Source organism: Apteryx mantelli, chromosome 1 (assembly GCF_036417845.1).
Source record: "Apteryx mantelli isolate bAptMan1 chromosome 1, bAptMan1.hap1, whole genome shotgun sequence".
Lineage (NCBI taxonomy): Eukaryota > Metazoa > Chordata > Aves > Apterygiformes > Apterygidae > Apteryx > Apteryx mantelli.
The window spans coordinates 82,197,654-82,213,411 of record NC_089978.1 but is presented as its reverse complement, the minus strand read 5'-3'; the positions used below and the strand labels follow the sequence as shown (position 1 = coordinate 82,213,411).

Sequence of the window (15,758 nt, the reverse complement as noted above, 5' to 3'; positions counted from 1 at the left end):
ACTTATCTATTCATTAAAATTACATGTATTTCATATATGAATATATATGAATAAATAAATACATTGAATAATACAACAAGTTACCTTTTTTTTTTTACCTTTTCATCTAAAATAATTTACTGTAACCAGAATAGTGCTTGGATTGCCAGGAAAGGAAAAGTTAGGTGGATGGCCACTATTGTTGGAAAAATACTCATCTTTTCCTGCCTTATAAGAAATTAGGTAGGCTGGGTTTGGGATTGTTGGGGTCCTTCAAAAGTCTAGGAAGGTCTGCTATATGCCCCATCCAAGCTGATGAGAAAAGACTGTCCTCGTCCTATTTTACGGAAAACTATTCCACCTGAGACAATAGCTTTTGTCTCAAACAATGTGAAATAAGCCATCATTGTTTGCAAGACAACCATATTAGGCCATCGTGAGGTCCTCTTCTTGGCCTTCATTCTCTGACAATCTCATACTTAATTTTGCCTCTTTCTAGGACTTCAATCCTTCTAAATCTCTAACCCTCCTTATGGTCACAAACCAGCAAGATTGAGTTTAATTTTAAGAAATGGAGAGGTCCCTCAAATTCAGCATTTAATCTCAAATAATTAAAAAGGCAAAACACCATAATACCAAGAAATCTTGCATACAATGTACGTTTAATTTTATGCAGGTGTTAAGGGTAGCAACAAAAAGAAAACCAACTATAAAGCAGTAAGGTTATATGCAAAATTCCATTTAGCTAACCCTGGTATTTCTAGTCTTTTTCAATCCAAAACCCAAAGTATTGTCTCAATTTCCAGTCTGCAATTAGGCAAGGAGAAGCTGAAAAACATTCAACAATTTTAATATTCTGAAAGTTGATTTCCAGCTAAGCATTCACTTACTCAGGTGCAAGTACAGTCAAGCTTCCTCCAGATTTTCCTTTCAGGCCAGTTTTATCCTTAGGTACCTGCATACAATAAAAAAACAAAAACAATTTGTGTAACTCTCATTAAGTTCATCTCTTGATTGTATCAACTTTTAAATTGTCAGCTCAAAAATGTCAGCTATTTAAAAGTTCAGATCTCTAGCTTTTCTAAAAGGATTATTTCCCACCAGTTTACTTAAGCGGGAGCAAATTAGAAGTTTTCCTTCTCTGCAACAAGACTGTTCTTTATTTGACCAATTCTACATATCTCCTTTTTTTTCAGACTCAGCACAACCTTAAATGAAAGAGTTTTCTGTGAGAAACCCCAGGTAAATGCAGCCTAGTAGAAGGTGGGATTGCATGATTTAGGTACATTTCATCATTTGTTTTTAGGAGTTCAAACAGAAAGCAACGCTGTTAAGGTTTTGTTAGTCACAGCCTTAAGCTACCTTAAAACTGTTAACATGGGATGAGAAAATACTATCTATACTCAGTTACCACTTTAGAAATTGAAAGACGGTTTGTGTACAGGTGCACTGTCACTTAGTTAAGGAGGAACTAGAAAAAAAGGTATTCTACTTTCTCCTGGCACTAGTATGAATTAAAGAAACATTTCCAAAATGTGCTATTCAACCACATGGAATCAATTTTTTCAGGCATACGGAGCTCCAATTAAATAAGTGTGGCTTTGCTGACACAAAAGTCCACCTGCACATATTCAAATTTTCCAATTTGAATTAGCCCATCTAATTTAGACCAGCCCACCTAACAATAGACTAGAAAAACAATGCTTTTGGTATGCTACAGCAACTGAAATTATTCTCTTCAAATAATAATCACTACATTACTTTTGCCCATGGTCAGAACATAACCAAATTAGAAAGAACAAAAGATGGAATTACTTTCTCTAAAAATAATTAAAAATGCATCAGGTCAAAGGAAAATTATCTTTAATCTTCTACCTGACGCAAGTAAATATATAACTGAAAAAGTAAGCAAGTTACAGTTTTTCAGGGAAGAATTTACTAGAAGTTAGTGGAAATTGAAAAATGGACTGTAAATATGCTTCCTAGTTTTTAGGTTTTCTTTGCACATTGAGCATCCAGATTTTCCCAGGATAAATATATGGAAAGCATGCATTAAAAAAAAAAAAAAAAAAAAAAAGGCCAACAAGCTGTATATAAACACTAACATCCTCCCATATATAAAATGTTAAAATAAGAAAGGTGACTGATGGAGTGGAAACTTACAACATTTAAAATAAGCACTTGAGAAGTCCCAGTTTTTATTTATTTAAGTATTCACAGTTAATTGGGCTCCTTTGTCCATACCCAGTCTGACATTATTTAATTAGGTGATGACACGCAATTTTTTTCCACAGGACCCCTACCTCATTCAGTGAATACAGAAGACAGAAGAAAACAAAATACTGAACATCTACACATTAAGTGAATTGCATTAAGTCACAGCACAGCTTTACAATTTATTTATTTCAGGTTATTCTGTGCTGTTTCAGAACAGTACTCTGAAGACAGAAAGGCTAGTTCTCACACACAGCTTCTCTTTGGTACTGTCATGATGGCAGTAGATTGCATTACAGTCCCCTGTGTGGTATGTGATATGATACTCATAGACAGCGACCTGAAAGAAGGAAACTTTTGAATTAAAAACATGACAAATGTAAGTGCTCAACCCAAGATCCCTAAAACTCAATTTTTTCAGAGTGCCTAGCATTCTATCATACTTTAAACCAATCCTCTGGGGAAGCTGCCTTCACCTACCTTAACTAGGTAACCAAATCTTTCATTTTTTGCAGCGCTTTGCCCCATTCACTACCTAACTTACAGTTTCTACTACAAATCCAAGCAAGTTTTCAAAGACCTGTCTCCTTTGCTGCACAGTCTTCAAGGACCATATAATTCTGAGATCATATAATTTAAAACTATATCATAATGCAAATGTCCAAGGGAGCTCAGTTAAAATATTCTAGACAAACCTTAATTCTTCACTTTCCTAGTTTAGCAGTGCTTGACTTTGGAATGGTAATAACGTTCTTCAAGGCAGCTTTTAAGCTTGGTTTAATTGCCAACTCTTTTAAAGAAAGTAACAGAACAGAAGTTTCATCTTGTTGAATACAAACACCCAGAGTCTCCCCCAACACTTAACTGACTGTTCTCCTCCAAACCGTATCAGTGCCAATCCTGTGGACATTCATCTCCCCCATCACAGTCTACTTGTCATCAAGCTCAGTCTTCTCGTATTTCCGACCCCAGTCCTTCCTCCCTGTCTCTTCAGAGTAACCGCTTCCATCTCATCAAGTGTGTCATACTATGTATTGCTCCCTACCCTCCCTCCAACCAGAATCCTGTTTCCATTAGCTTCCAGCCCTCATCCACCATCTCTTCTTCCAATCACAGCATCATCTCTCAGCCTTCTGTCCCCCTCATTGATAGATCTGTCATCTCCCTCATGCTGCTTTTTACCTTCCTGTGGTTTTCCCACTGTGTCACTCTCCCACTTGGCCTCCCTGCACTTGCCTCTCCCACTACTGATTTTCAGATCTGTCCTCAACAACTCACTCCCTGTCTCTTCCCTACTTCCCTCCCTGGCTCCTACAGAGTCTTTGTGATTAGTGTGCCACAGCCATGGCTGCTGTGCTTTATGTTGAACTCATTTCCAATGATGGGTGTTAAACAAATCTGTACGAGGGCTCATGTGCATGAACACTTAATCTGAGGATCCCAGAAAGACTTAGGCAGAAGATAAGCCGAAACAGCAGTGCTATCTCGTGAGAAGTGGAATTTTAACCGCTTAAATCCCTCACTATTGAAAAATATAAACACCTAAGGGTTCAGATGTCAAGGCAGCTAAATGAAGGTTTTGTGGACTGTGGGTACTTCAGTCTTGATGTTAGATTAACACCAACTACTCTTTTAAATTAAAAGAAAATAACACAATTTAGTACCAGCCAGCACTGTACATTATGTGCCTCAGCTACACATTTGGTAACACTAGTCTCCATTCCTACAGAGAGAACCCAAACAAAGTCAGATGGAGTCTAAATCTTCAATATAAACTCACTCTACATTTCAGTTAATGCCAGTATTTTGAGCCATTCTTTCTGAAGACAAAACAGCCCCTGATTCAGTCACATACAGTAAATATGGGGCGTGGGTGGGGAGTTTTAATAGTTTTTAAATTAAGAGTGGCATTTTCACAGCACTGTTTAGCAAGGAGAAGCGTGCTTATCTTTATACCACTGGAAGAAAGTGGAGGATAGCATACCTTCACCTGTTTTTGGCAGAAAGCACAAACCAACTAAAGACATCTTTCTATCTTGTCTCCAACTTTCACCTTGTTTTCCATGGGTTTTTTTGGGGTGGTGGCAGGGGGGAGGAGGGGGAGTTAAGACTGAATTTAAGATTGTTTCATACAATTGGGACAGGCTGATTCACCCAACATGTGAAATAATACAGCAAATTAAATGACATTTGATTTATATTTTAAATGTTTTAAAAGTAGGACTTATGCAATGAGTTGTTATTGATCGGATTTGTATCAACAGAATTTGGACTACATCAACACAACCAAAGTCAGAATTACATAATAAATTCAAATATGATGAGAATTGCATTAAGAACATTCTTCCCACTTTTGAATACCCCAAAGTAGTTCTTGGGATTACCTCATGACATGCAGATTAATATTAACCATTATTTGTAACAGGCATCTTTTTAAAAGAGGTAAGACAAACCTTAATACAGATTAATACAGAATAGATGATCTCAGCTTCTTGTTATCAATCAAAACCAACAGCTAGCCCTAGGATTTTTCCTAGTATGCATTTACATATGAGTATCCTAAACCTGTCAGATCTCCCACTAATTTCCCTCATTCTTTCCCATGTTTTATAAATCTCCCTATCTCACACAACTCCTTCTATTCATCTCCTGAGGTTGTTTCTTCCCCACAGTTTCCTCACCCAAATTTCAAGTGATGAAGAATGAAGTTGTCTTCCTGCTCCAGGGGGCACAACCCACACGTGCTCGAAGACCCCTGGGGGAAACAACTAGTGAGTGGTCTCCAGCTGGACTTCATGCTACTGATCACAACCACCTGAGCCCAGCCAGTCAGCCAGTTCTCAAACCACCTCACTGACCACTTATCTAGCCTGTACTTCATCAGCTTGTCTATGAGCATGTTAGAGGAGACACTGTCAAATGCCTTACTAAAGTCAAGGTAAACAACATCCACTACTCTTGCCTCATGCACTAAGCCAGTCATCTCATCATAGAAGGTTATCAGGTTGGTTAAGCTGACTGATCCCAGTCACCTTCCTGTCCTTGATGTGCCTAGCAATTGTATCCAGGATTAGTTGCTCTATCACCTTCCCAGAGATTGAGGCGAGGCTTACTGGCCTATAGCTCCCCAGATCCCCCTTCGTGCTCTTCTTGAAGATAGGTAGGATAGATAGCTCTTCTTCCAGCCCTCAGAAACCACTCCCAATCACCATGACCTTTCCAAAACAATCAAGTGGCTTTGCAATGACATCACACAGCTCCTTCAGCACTCATGGGTGCAATCCATCAGTGCCCATAGACTTGTGTACATCCAGTGTGTTTAAGTGCTCCCAACCTGATCCTCCTCCACCAAGGGTAAATCTTCATTGCTCCAGGCTTGCCCTCTGTTCCAGGAGCCTGGGATTCCTGAAGGTCGGTCTTAACCAGTAAAGACTGAACTGAAGAATGTATTAAGTACCTCTGTCTTTTCTGTCTCCTTTGTCTCCAGGGCCACTGCCTCATTTAGCAGCCGGCCAACACTTTCCCTAGACTTCCTTTTGTGGCTGATGTACTTATAGAAGCCTTTCTTGTTGCCTTTCACATCCCTTGCCAGTTTCGACTCCAGGTGGGCTTTAGCTCTCTTAACCCCACCCCTGCATGCCTGGACAGGGTGTCTATATTCCTCCTGAGAATATATCATCTGTTTCTGCTTCCAGCTCCTGTACACTTTCTTTTTATGTGTGAGTTTAGTCAGGAGCTCCTTGTTCACCCATGCAGGCCTGCTGCCACCTTTACTTAAGGTCTGCTTGTTGGGACCATTCTTGAGCTTGGAGGAGGTGATCCTTGAATATCAACCAGTTCCCTTGGACCTTTCATATCCGATGAGATTCTTCCAAGCAGGTTGCTGAACAGGCTAAAAGTCTGCTTTCCTGAAGTCCAGTGTTGTGATCCTGCTTTATGCCCTGCTTCCTCCTCACAGGATTCTGAACTCCACCATCTTGCGGTCACTGCAGCCAAGGCTGCCCCCAACTTCCACATCCCCAACCAGTTCTTCCTTGTTTGTAAGTACAAGATCCAGCAGAGCACCTCCCCTCGCTGGCTCCTTGATCACCCGTGTCAGGAAGTTGTCATCAAAGCACTACAGAAACCTCTTGGTTTGCTTGTGCCCTGCTGTGCTGTCCCTCCAGCAGATATCAGGGTGCTTCAAGTCCCTCACGAGGATCAAGGACTGCAAATATGAAACTTCTTCCAGTTGTCCAAAGAAGGCCTTATCCAGTTCTTCTTCCTGATCAGGCAGTCTATAGCAGACACCCACTACAATGTCACCTGCTAATCCTGACCCCAAAGTTGCCAGCTAACCCCTCACCTGTCCCAGGCAGAGCTCCACGCATTCTGCCTGCTCTCTCACACGAAGGACAGCTATCCCTCCCCATCTGTCCTTCCTAAAGAGCCTGTATCCATCCATCGCAGTACTCCAGTCGTGTGAGCTATCCCACCATGGCCTTGATCCCAGTGAGATCATAGCCCTGTAACTGCACACAGACTCCTAATTTCTCCTGTTTGTTCCCCATGCTGCGTGTGTTAGTGTACATGCACTTCAGAGAGGCACCTGGGCATGCTGACTTCCTAGTCACGAGAGCTTTACCCATAATGTGGTCCCACAGGTACTTCTTTACTTACATGCATGCGCTTGGGGCAATTCCAATTCAACACTGTTTTGTTGATCAAGAGGTCCCTTCTGTTTACATCACCACAGACCCTTTGTTTGCCAAACCTGTCCACCACTTCTTTACTTGATCGTGGTCATTCTCTCCCTCCCTTGTCATTCATAGTTTAAAGCACTCTTTACCAGGTTGGCCAGCCTGTTGGCAAAGATACTTTTGCCCTGCTTTGAAAGGCTGATCTCATCTCTACCAAGAAGTTGGCAGTCCTTGAAGAGAGTCGTATGGTCATAGAAACCAAAACCCTGTTGTCAAGACCAGCTGCAAAACCAATTTTTGACCTAGGATCATTCAATCCCCCTCATACCCTTCACACTCACCAGCAGGGTCAAGGAGAACACTCCCTGTGTCCCCATGCTCCCATATCCCCAGGGCCATGGAGCCACGCTTGATACTTTCCCAGTCTCTCCTGGCAGTATCACTGGTGTCCACACGTCCACATGGAAAAAGAGCAGGGTGTAATAATCCAAGGGCCAGACAAGCCTTGGTAGCCTCTCCACAACATCCTGAATGTGAGGACCCAGCAAGCTGCAAACCTTCCTAGCAGCAGGTCAGATCAGCAGATGGGAGTCTCTCCCCCGCAGCAGCAAGTTCCTACTAACACTCGCTGCTTCCTCTGGGTGATCCTGTGTGCTCCACAGCTACAAGGGCAGCGAACCTTAACCAAAGTTGCAAGTCTTCCAGTGGAGCAGGAGCCCTCCTCCTGGTGCCAGAAGTCACCAGCTTCCAGACTTCCCCATCATGGAAGTTTCCATTTTCTGACCTGATAGGCATTGACTCTGCCAACTCTTCTGCTACAGTTGGAGGTTTGGGCTCCTGAAGCTGCAAAGTCTCAGAGAAGATCCAGTCTCTTTCTCATAGTCTCTGATGCTGCCACCTCCTCACTGTTTAGTTAATAATTAGTAATAATACAATTCAGGACTGATGTATCAGAGTATACAAAGGTGAACCTAAAGGAAAGTATCTAAATTTATATAAGTTACAAACGTAATGTGAAAGATTAATCTATGGTTTCAATTAACTTCCTGAGATTTATAATCTTGTTTGATGTAACTAGTATGTTGATTGTATTTAAATATAAATTTTAAAAGGTAGCATTGGATATAAAACCAAAACTATTGTTTATTGCAATGCAGAGCTTATTCTTGGTATTATTCCCTCTTCTTCTACCCCCACCTCATTCAAACACACAGTTTCACATTTTCATGGCACATTTCACATGCCATTTTGCTCTATGTGCTGGTAATTTTCTGTGTCTAAACTTTGGGTTTGTTCCCCAAGAATACATTCTAAATAGTGTAAAAAGTCACATAGCTTTTCTTCATTTTTTGCCCCCTGGGCCACTGTACTTGCCCTTCTCATCAAGATAAAACAGTAGCTGGTCACATTACTCCTGTTTCCTTCCCTAAGAGAGCAACAGATCCAGGCTCCTCTTTGACCAAATGCAACACCGTCACTTGAAAATGACATTAGCAGTCTCAGTTATACTCTTGTTTACATTTGTGCCCCAAATCCTACTCATTCCAAATGATGAATGGGGTCTATTCCCAAATCCTCCCTCCAAAATGCCATGCACTAAAACAATACTCAGGAGGCTGATGAGTGCGAGTGTGTGTGCAGAAGGGAGGGAGGGAAAAGAGCAGAGAGGGGAGAGGGACCAGAGGGGAAGAGAGGCAGCTTTCAAACCCAGCCTGGGGGTCTAAGCTATAGGATTCTCATGGCCTGTAATAAATCTGTGCAACTGAATCCCCTGCTTGAGTTTAAAATATCAACCTCAGCTGAAATGAGGTAGATACAGTGAAGAAAGCACGTTTTCCTCTTACTGCTACTTTGATACTGAGTGGTCATTTAATAACAACATAATTTGCTTAATGTGTACAAATAACTGATTCAACACTAAAAGGTGCATACGGAAGAGGAATTTTATTACACCTTGATTCGTTTCTATATTGAAACTAAGAAGAAAAAGAACTCTGATTTATCTGAAATAAAGACTGATGTTACTTTTTATATTTAAATAACAAATGATGAATAATGTTTATATACACTTCAACAAGACAGCCTTTCAACACACAATTTGTGTAAGTGATATTTAAAAACTAAGCATAAGTGTAATATCATCAATGAATGCATTATTTACAAATAAATCACTCATTCCTTTGTTCAGCCTGTGTTAAGTACAAATTAATGCTGAAAGTGATATGTAATTATCTTTACTTGACCACCAAGATGCAACAGGAAAACAAAAAAGTTTAAAATAATTAGATCTTGCTGATAAACACAGAACATTAAAAGGTATGTGTCAGGATAATATAAGATTATATTAATTGTTATTTCTTCTGAAGAGGTCTCAAACAGTCACACCAATATATTTAATGTTGTACTGTCTCTTATTCTCCAGTGTGGTATACTGCCTGCTAGTGTTAAATTTAAAATGAGATTCAGTTATCGTGGGTCCTACCACCACTGACCCTGCAAATCCACCACTTACACATCCTATGGAGTAAGTGGGGCTGTTAATACGAATCATGACCTTGGAACTACACTTCAAAACCTAAATAATCCAATGGCTATAACTCATACAGAAGCTAATAAGCACTAGTGATCCTGAACATTTATCAAAAGCTGGCACTGTAAGTTTCTCTTATTCTCCAGTGTGTTCACGTTTGTTTGATAGTTAGGATAATAGTTACATAAATATATATAACTATTAGTAGAAGATGGATGTTGAAGTTTGTTTTTTTGTAAACTGATAAAAATAACATAAAACAAATTTCAGTATTTGTCTCCATATACTTTATTGAAACATTCAGTTTGTTTTATCTTCTTGTTCACATTTTAAAGTTCCTGACATCCCTAGTAGTACAGTGTTTACAGTCTAGTTTCTACCACGGGTGACATGAAAAAAACACTTTGTTCACCCACACATACTTCCTCGCCAGAAAGGTCAATAGAATCATTTACCAATGAAGGTTCACATCATTTTTCCCCTACGAATTATTAGTAGGAAGCCAAGAATTCCCCCATCACATGCTACTAGCTACATTCAACAGACTACATCTCATCAGTTTAACAACTGCCTATACCTCATTATACCTCAAGGTCTACATCACTGAAGGAAAATAATGATTCTTACAACTCTAATGGTTTGCTGACATTGAACATTTACCAATATAATAATGACAGAATCATAAACTGCACTAGTGGAAATCTCCCGTGAATAATTTTTTGGGGGAATAAATCGTTTTTCGGCCTAACAAACTTCACCCAACATAAGCACAGCTAAACTAGAAAAGGCTTTCATACTGGAATAAGAAGATTTTAACATTATGGCTATAGCAATTATAGTCTAGGTTATGATAGTTAACTTGCTCATACAGGCAAGTCCTAGAACTTCTCAGCAAACATTTAAACACAAGTGATATGGGTTTATACTTTGTACGGCCTAAAGCCAATACAGTTAACATTTCTTTGATGCCTGAGCTTCAGAGTTCACAGAGAGTTGTGGGAGAAAGGAAGTGCTAGAGGCCTGGTAACTTCAGAAACCAGTAATTATAGCAACTCAACATGAAGGGCATTGCTAGAAGTTTGCTTCAGCCTAAAAGTAGCAGAGGTAGTCCAGCGGTTTAAATATAAACAGTGCAGTTGCTGCCGCACAGTTGCCAATGAAAGACAAAGTTCCAGGTGAGTTTTTTTCTTCAGACTGATGATGTGCGAGGTGTTGAACAGGGAGAAAGCAACTGAGCACAGCATAAGTCCCTCTGATTACGAAGTTTCTCCCGGCATGTTTTTCTTGTCATATCTCAAAGTAAATTATGCAATTAATTTTATTTTTTTTTAAACTATCTATTATACTGTAAAGATTACGGCTAAAATTTTCAAAAGGACTGCCTATTAAATTTAGTTGGCAAAGCTAAGTACATTCTTTTGAATTCAACTCATTTTAAAAATAGAATTCATCCTAAATTGGAGTTAGTGTCTTTTTATGGGAAAAAATAAGTGAGGCTCCACTGACCCCAAATTGGTACAATTATAAAAATAATGAGCCATTCAAAATTATTTGTCTCTTTTTTTGTGTAAAATCATGTGGCAACTTATTGGTAAAAGCAAGAATAACGTCCTACTTTCCTAACTCACTTTCTTACAAGTTCTCTGCTGCCTAACAATTTATTTTATAAATACTCAGGTTTATAGTATAGTGATCCCTATATACATAAGAATCAAATTTTTATGATGATAATAGTCACATAAAGCACAGAGTCCTTCTTTTCACATAAAAGTCTGCTGAAAGTTTGTTGGCATGATACAGCCTGAGTCTAAAAATACAGTAATTTAAGAAGTAAGATTTTATTTTTCAATATGGCCCTCCAATAAAAGGCTGAAAAGAAACCTTCTCTTTAAATTCTGTTCAGAATAAAATCTAGAAAACTGTGCTCTATCCTTTACCAGCTGCTTTAATTATGACCTTAACTTACTAATTTAGGAACAACACTTCTTCCTGATGCACGCTTAGCAGAAAGTAGCTATGCCATGAATGTGTTATAAACACCACGAGACTCATAGGCTGCAAGATTTTTCTGAAAACCAAGACAACCTAATGGATGTGCTGCTCTTCTTCATTCTCTACTTCCTGTCCACATTCTGATGACTTAATTCAATACCAAAGTTAGAACCTGTGACAGAATTTCACATCTCATTTCCCGTCCACATTTCCCCTTTCAACCTGAGATTTTTGATGATCTGCTGATTTCCCTGGAAGTTCACTTTCTCATAGAAATGCTGCAAGTGCAAAGCCGGAGGGAAAAACAAACTGCCAGACATCACTTACTCAGAAAATTCCTTCCTGAGATACAGGAGAAGACAAATATATACATATATTCATACATACATACCTATACATATATTCAGATACATATACACACAAATCATGACCGAAGAGTATCTCCAGGCAAAACAGCAAAGCTTTGGCAGCAGAAAGAATGCAACCCCTTATCTGCATCACCAACATGATATTTCAACATGTGCCTCAAAACACAGTTTTGGGAGGCAGGATGGTCCCTTCAGGGACCCCACAAGGGATGCAGCTGGGCAACTGCAGGCAGCCACACAATGAATGTTTGGTTGAGAAATTTCCACAGTATCTACAATCTATGTGCCCTGAACACCACAAAATGCTTCTCCGTATCCTATAAAAAGCATAAATGCCATAGGAAGGGCTGTGATTACAGAATACCGTATAGGAAGAATTGAGGATGGAGGACATTGTCCATATCTCATGTCTTTGCAATAGCAGAGAATTTCTTTAAAAACAGAAAACAGCAAGATAAGAACTTCTCCCAAATGATCACAGAAGTGGATCATGCATCCTACAACAGAAAAGAATAATAATGTCTATCATTGCGCGCCTATTTCCCCAGGGGCTGATGTTCATTGCCGATCCCAAATCTTGTAATCAGTTGAACTATGAATGCAAGAATAAGGGGGTGAGGGGGAACAAGTAAAGATAACTTGTTATTAAAGGGCAGTGGGAGGAGAAAAGCATTAAAAACATACTTCGCACCCACAAGCAACCACTGGAAACCCTGAAGCATGTTGTTAATGCCAAATAAACACAGTGAGAAAAAAAAAAAACAGTTTCATTCTCCCTTCAAGCCCCTCAGATACCTCAATACTTCAAATACTTGAAATCTAAAATCTCATCTTATAAGCTTAACTTTATGCCTTTATTCAGAAATAAAATCTCCTTCTGTAAAACTTACTAAACTCTAGCTTAAAACTATTTAGGTTCATTGCCCCACAGTCCTCCTCGTCTTGAAATGGTTGGAAATGTTCTTATAATTTCCTGTCTGCACTCATTTAGGATGCATTTAGAATATCAGCACCAGACAAAAATGGTTATTCTTTAGCTGAAACAGTTCTTCATTCCTGATGTTTATCCATAAATTTATTTACAATGAATTGCTGTATCCCTTCTCAACCTTCATTGCCTTAAGCTAAACAACAGAAGCTTTCTAACTCACTTTTTGAAAGATAATTACTCTATTCTTCTCATCAGCCTACTAGTCCTTCTTTGCACCTGTTCCAATTTAAGTCCATCTTTCTTGAATGTAAGTGAACAGTATTGTACACAATATTCCAAAGGAGGTCTCAAGAAGGCCTTGTAAAATGCTATCAGCATTTCTCTCTCTCTCTCCAAAAATATCATGTCTAATGCACTGCAGAGAGAAGCACATTAGCCTTTTCCACAGCTGCATCACACTGGTGGCTTAGAGCCATCTTAGTAGTATTATTATGGCACTTTACCTAATACAGGCTGCTACAGCCATTAAATCATCTGCACAACATCCTATGATGTTAATAGATATTTTACTCATTTTAGATATTTGCATATCAAGATAAAGATTAGAAGAACCTATTTGAGACCAGACATTGGGGCTCGCAGAGCTGAATTAGCAACTGAGACTTTCTGATTCTTAATCCTAAATATACACCTCCAAACATTAGCAGCAAACAGCTGAATTACACAGTGCACAGTAACAAGGGTACTCCAGTTACTCCATGCCAAATGCCTGTGCCTACACTCAAAAGCCATTTCTAAATGGATGGTTACAGACAGTCACTTCTCTCCTCTACCACAGAATTGCATTAGCCAGCCAGAGAGACTATACCTAGAAAGGCTAAATGTCCACCCAGCTTGGAGTTGCGGTGGACTCACCACCACCTGCTCTTATCTGCATGCCCTCAGCTGGCACGGAAACTGCCTTTTTGTGGTGACCCCATCTAGACAAGCCTCTAGGTTTTAGGCCACCTCCTACACGCACTTGTTCTGAGTTGTCAGGGTAAAAACTGCTCTATTATCTCCACTTCTACCAAAGCTCTTGTTCACCCTGACAAATTCTCCTGAAAAATGTTTTCAAGATTCTGAATTTTTAATCCGAATGTTCTTCTTATTCTAAAATTTAGATGATAGCTAAATTCATGTTCCAAAAAAATAAAAATAAAAAAAAAATCTAAAAACGCAGCAGCACAAATTCAAAGAGTGATGATGGACAAAGGAGCTGACAGCTTTATGGTTCCTACACAACACAGGGTATTGTAGCTACTCAAATTATACTGTTAATTTTATAATAATTAAAAATCGGATGCTCTTAATACCAACTTATTCCCACTAACACAACCTATCTTTGGAAATATTTAGACTAGAATATGAACTCTAATAGAACTAGACAGAACATGAACTGATTTCCCTTAATGCTTAGAATCTCTTAATTGCCTCAAAAATGCTGTCCTTGTTTTGCAGTCACATTCCAAAAAATACTTTTTCTTCCAAGCAACTAGCAGAGCCAGCACTTTCCACTCAGCTAGTACATGGCAGTCTTTTTCTTTTAATAAGGAAAGCATTCTAGTCAAACAACACACAACCACTTCTTCTAAGAAAATAAATATCCTAATTATATTTGAACTTAGTTTCTCTTTCTTCCCCCAGTATCACATGTACACCTTTAGAATTTCAGGTTAACTCCATATTATGGTCTGTCTTTCACAGATGAAATATTACTAGTTAGGGGAAAAGCTCACAAATATATAAGGCAGGTAAAATGAATTCTGCTAGGACCCAGAGATGCAAGGGTCAGTGCTAATAACAGCAGTGCACAAAAATGAAAGTGTGTAGCCGTGCAATGCCTCCAGCACTACCTCACAAAAACTGTAGACAAATATACTCACTACATCACTTCTACAAATTAAAGATAAATACCTTCCAGATATTTATGTTTCCAGAGAACTGTCATGCATCACAGAGGGCACAGAGCAGTAACACCTGCATTAGCATGACCTAGCATGTTACTGCTGGTCAGCTGAGCAGCTGTAACCAGCCAGTAGTGCACATTTAGCAGTTAGCAGTGGGAAAAAAGTAACTTCAAAGTGGCTTGAGTGCACGCCTTTTACTTTACAACTGAAGTGATGAAAACGCCAGCATACAACCAGTTACGACACTTCTGCCGATGACTGCATCTTATTAATCTGCAGTAACAGCCAGTATTTTATTAAGCTGCAGTAGCACAATTTGCCCCAGGCTGTAAAGATGGTTTTCTACCCCCTGTGCCACGTGCACTCATGAACTAGTTCTGAATGTTACAGTTTGGCCCTTTGCTTTCTGATGATGGAAAAGACTATGTTTCACTTAAATTGTAGATAAATACCAGGCACAATTCTGCTAGGCTTTTGATATAAGGTATGTCAATGTAAAATACATACGCTTTTGACTGAGTATACATTTGACTTATTCCAACAAAAAGCAAATAATTTGAAAGCTAGGACAATATCTTCTGATGCTTGCAGTTAGGATCTGGGTAAACAATATTTATATATTAATGCTTCAGAGTCCATAAATATTGTGAAAGAGATGCATATTTTTTATTTTCAATATGGAATCTGCATGCAGAAAACCAGCATGATTTCAAGATTTCGGAAGTGATTTTTACTGGAATGCAACCATCTGAACATCTTGCAAAAGTCCTGCCAGTGGAATCCACCCATATTCCTAGCTGGAAAGTACACACACCTAAATAGATGTGCAAATAAGGCATACAGCTTGTATGTATATAAATGCATACTACAAAACGTTGTATGTATAAATGCTAAAGGAAACACTGTAGTTTCCAAGCAGGCAGTGTTTCACAATTGACAATGTGGTAGCAGTCTTATTAAAAAGGACAAGAATTAAAGTGATTTACAGTAAATTACCCTTACTGGCCAGGGATGATGCACAGTTATGAGACTAAATTAAGGAAGTTTGCATTGCTGCCTCGTGGTGTTTGCTCTTTGAATTAATTTCTCAAGAATACTGAATTATCTATATCTGAG

The 15,758-nt window shown here is 39.1% G+C and overlaps 1 protein-coding gene across 4 annotated transcripts in view; it reads right to left on the bottom strand.

The window, feature by feature from the left end:
* Nucleotides 1-15,758, bottom strand: part of TBL1X (transducin beta like 1 X-linked) — a 210,438-nt gene that overhangs the window by 150,476 nt on the left and 44,204 nt on the right. For 3 of the 4 annotated variants that reach the window (XM_067296336.1, XM_067296356.1, XM_067296383.1), the window contains exon 2: nt 870-934. The gene's annotated coding sequence lies outside the window, so the exon portion shown is untranslated. Of the gene's footprint in view, nt 1-869; nt 935-7,213; nt 7,310-15,758 lie in introns of those variants that run through there. The other variant, XM_013950225.2, reaches the window with a different exon arrangement.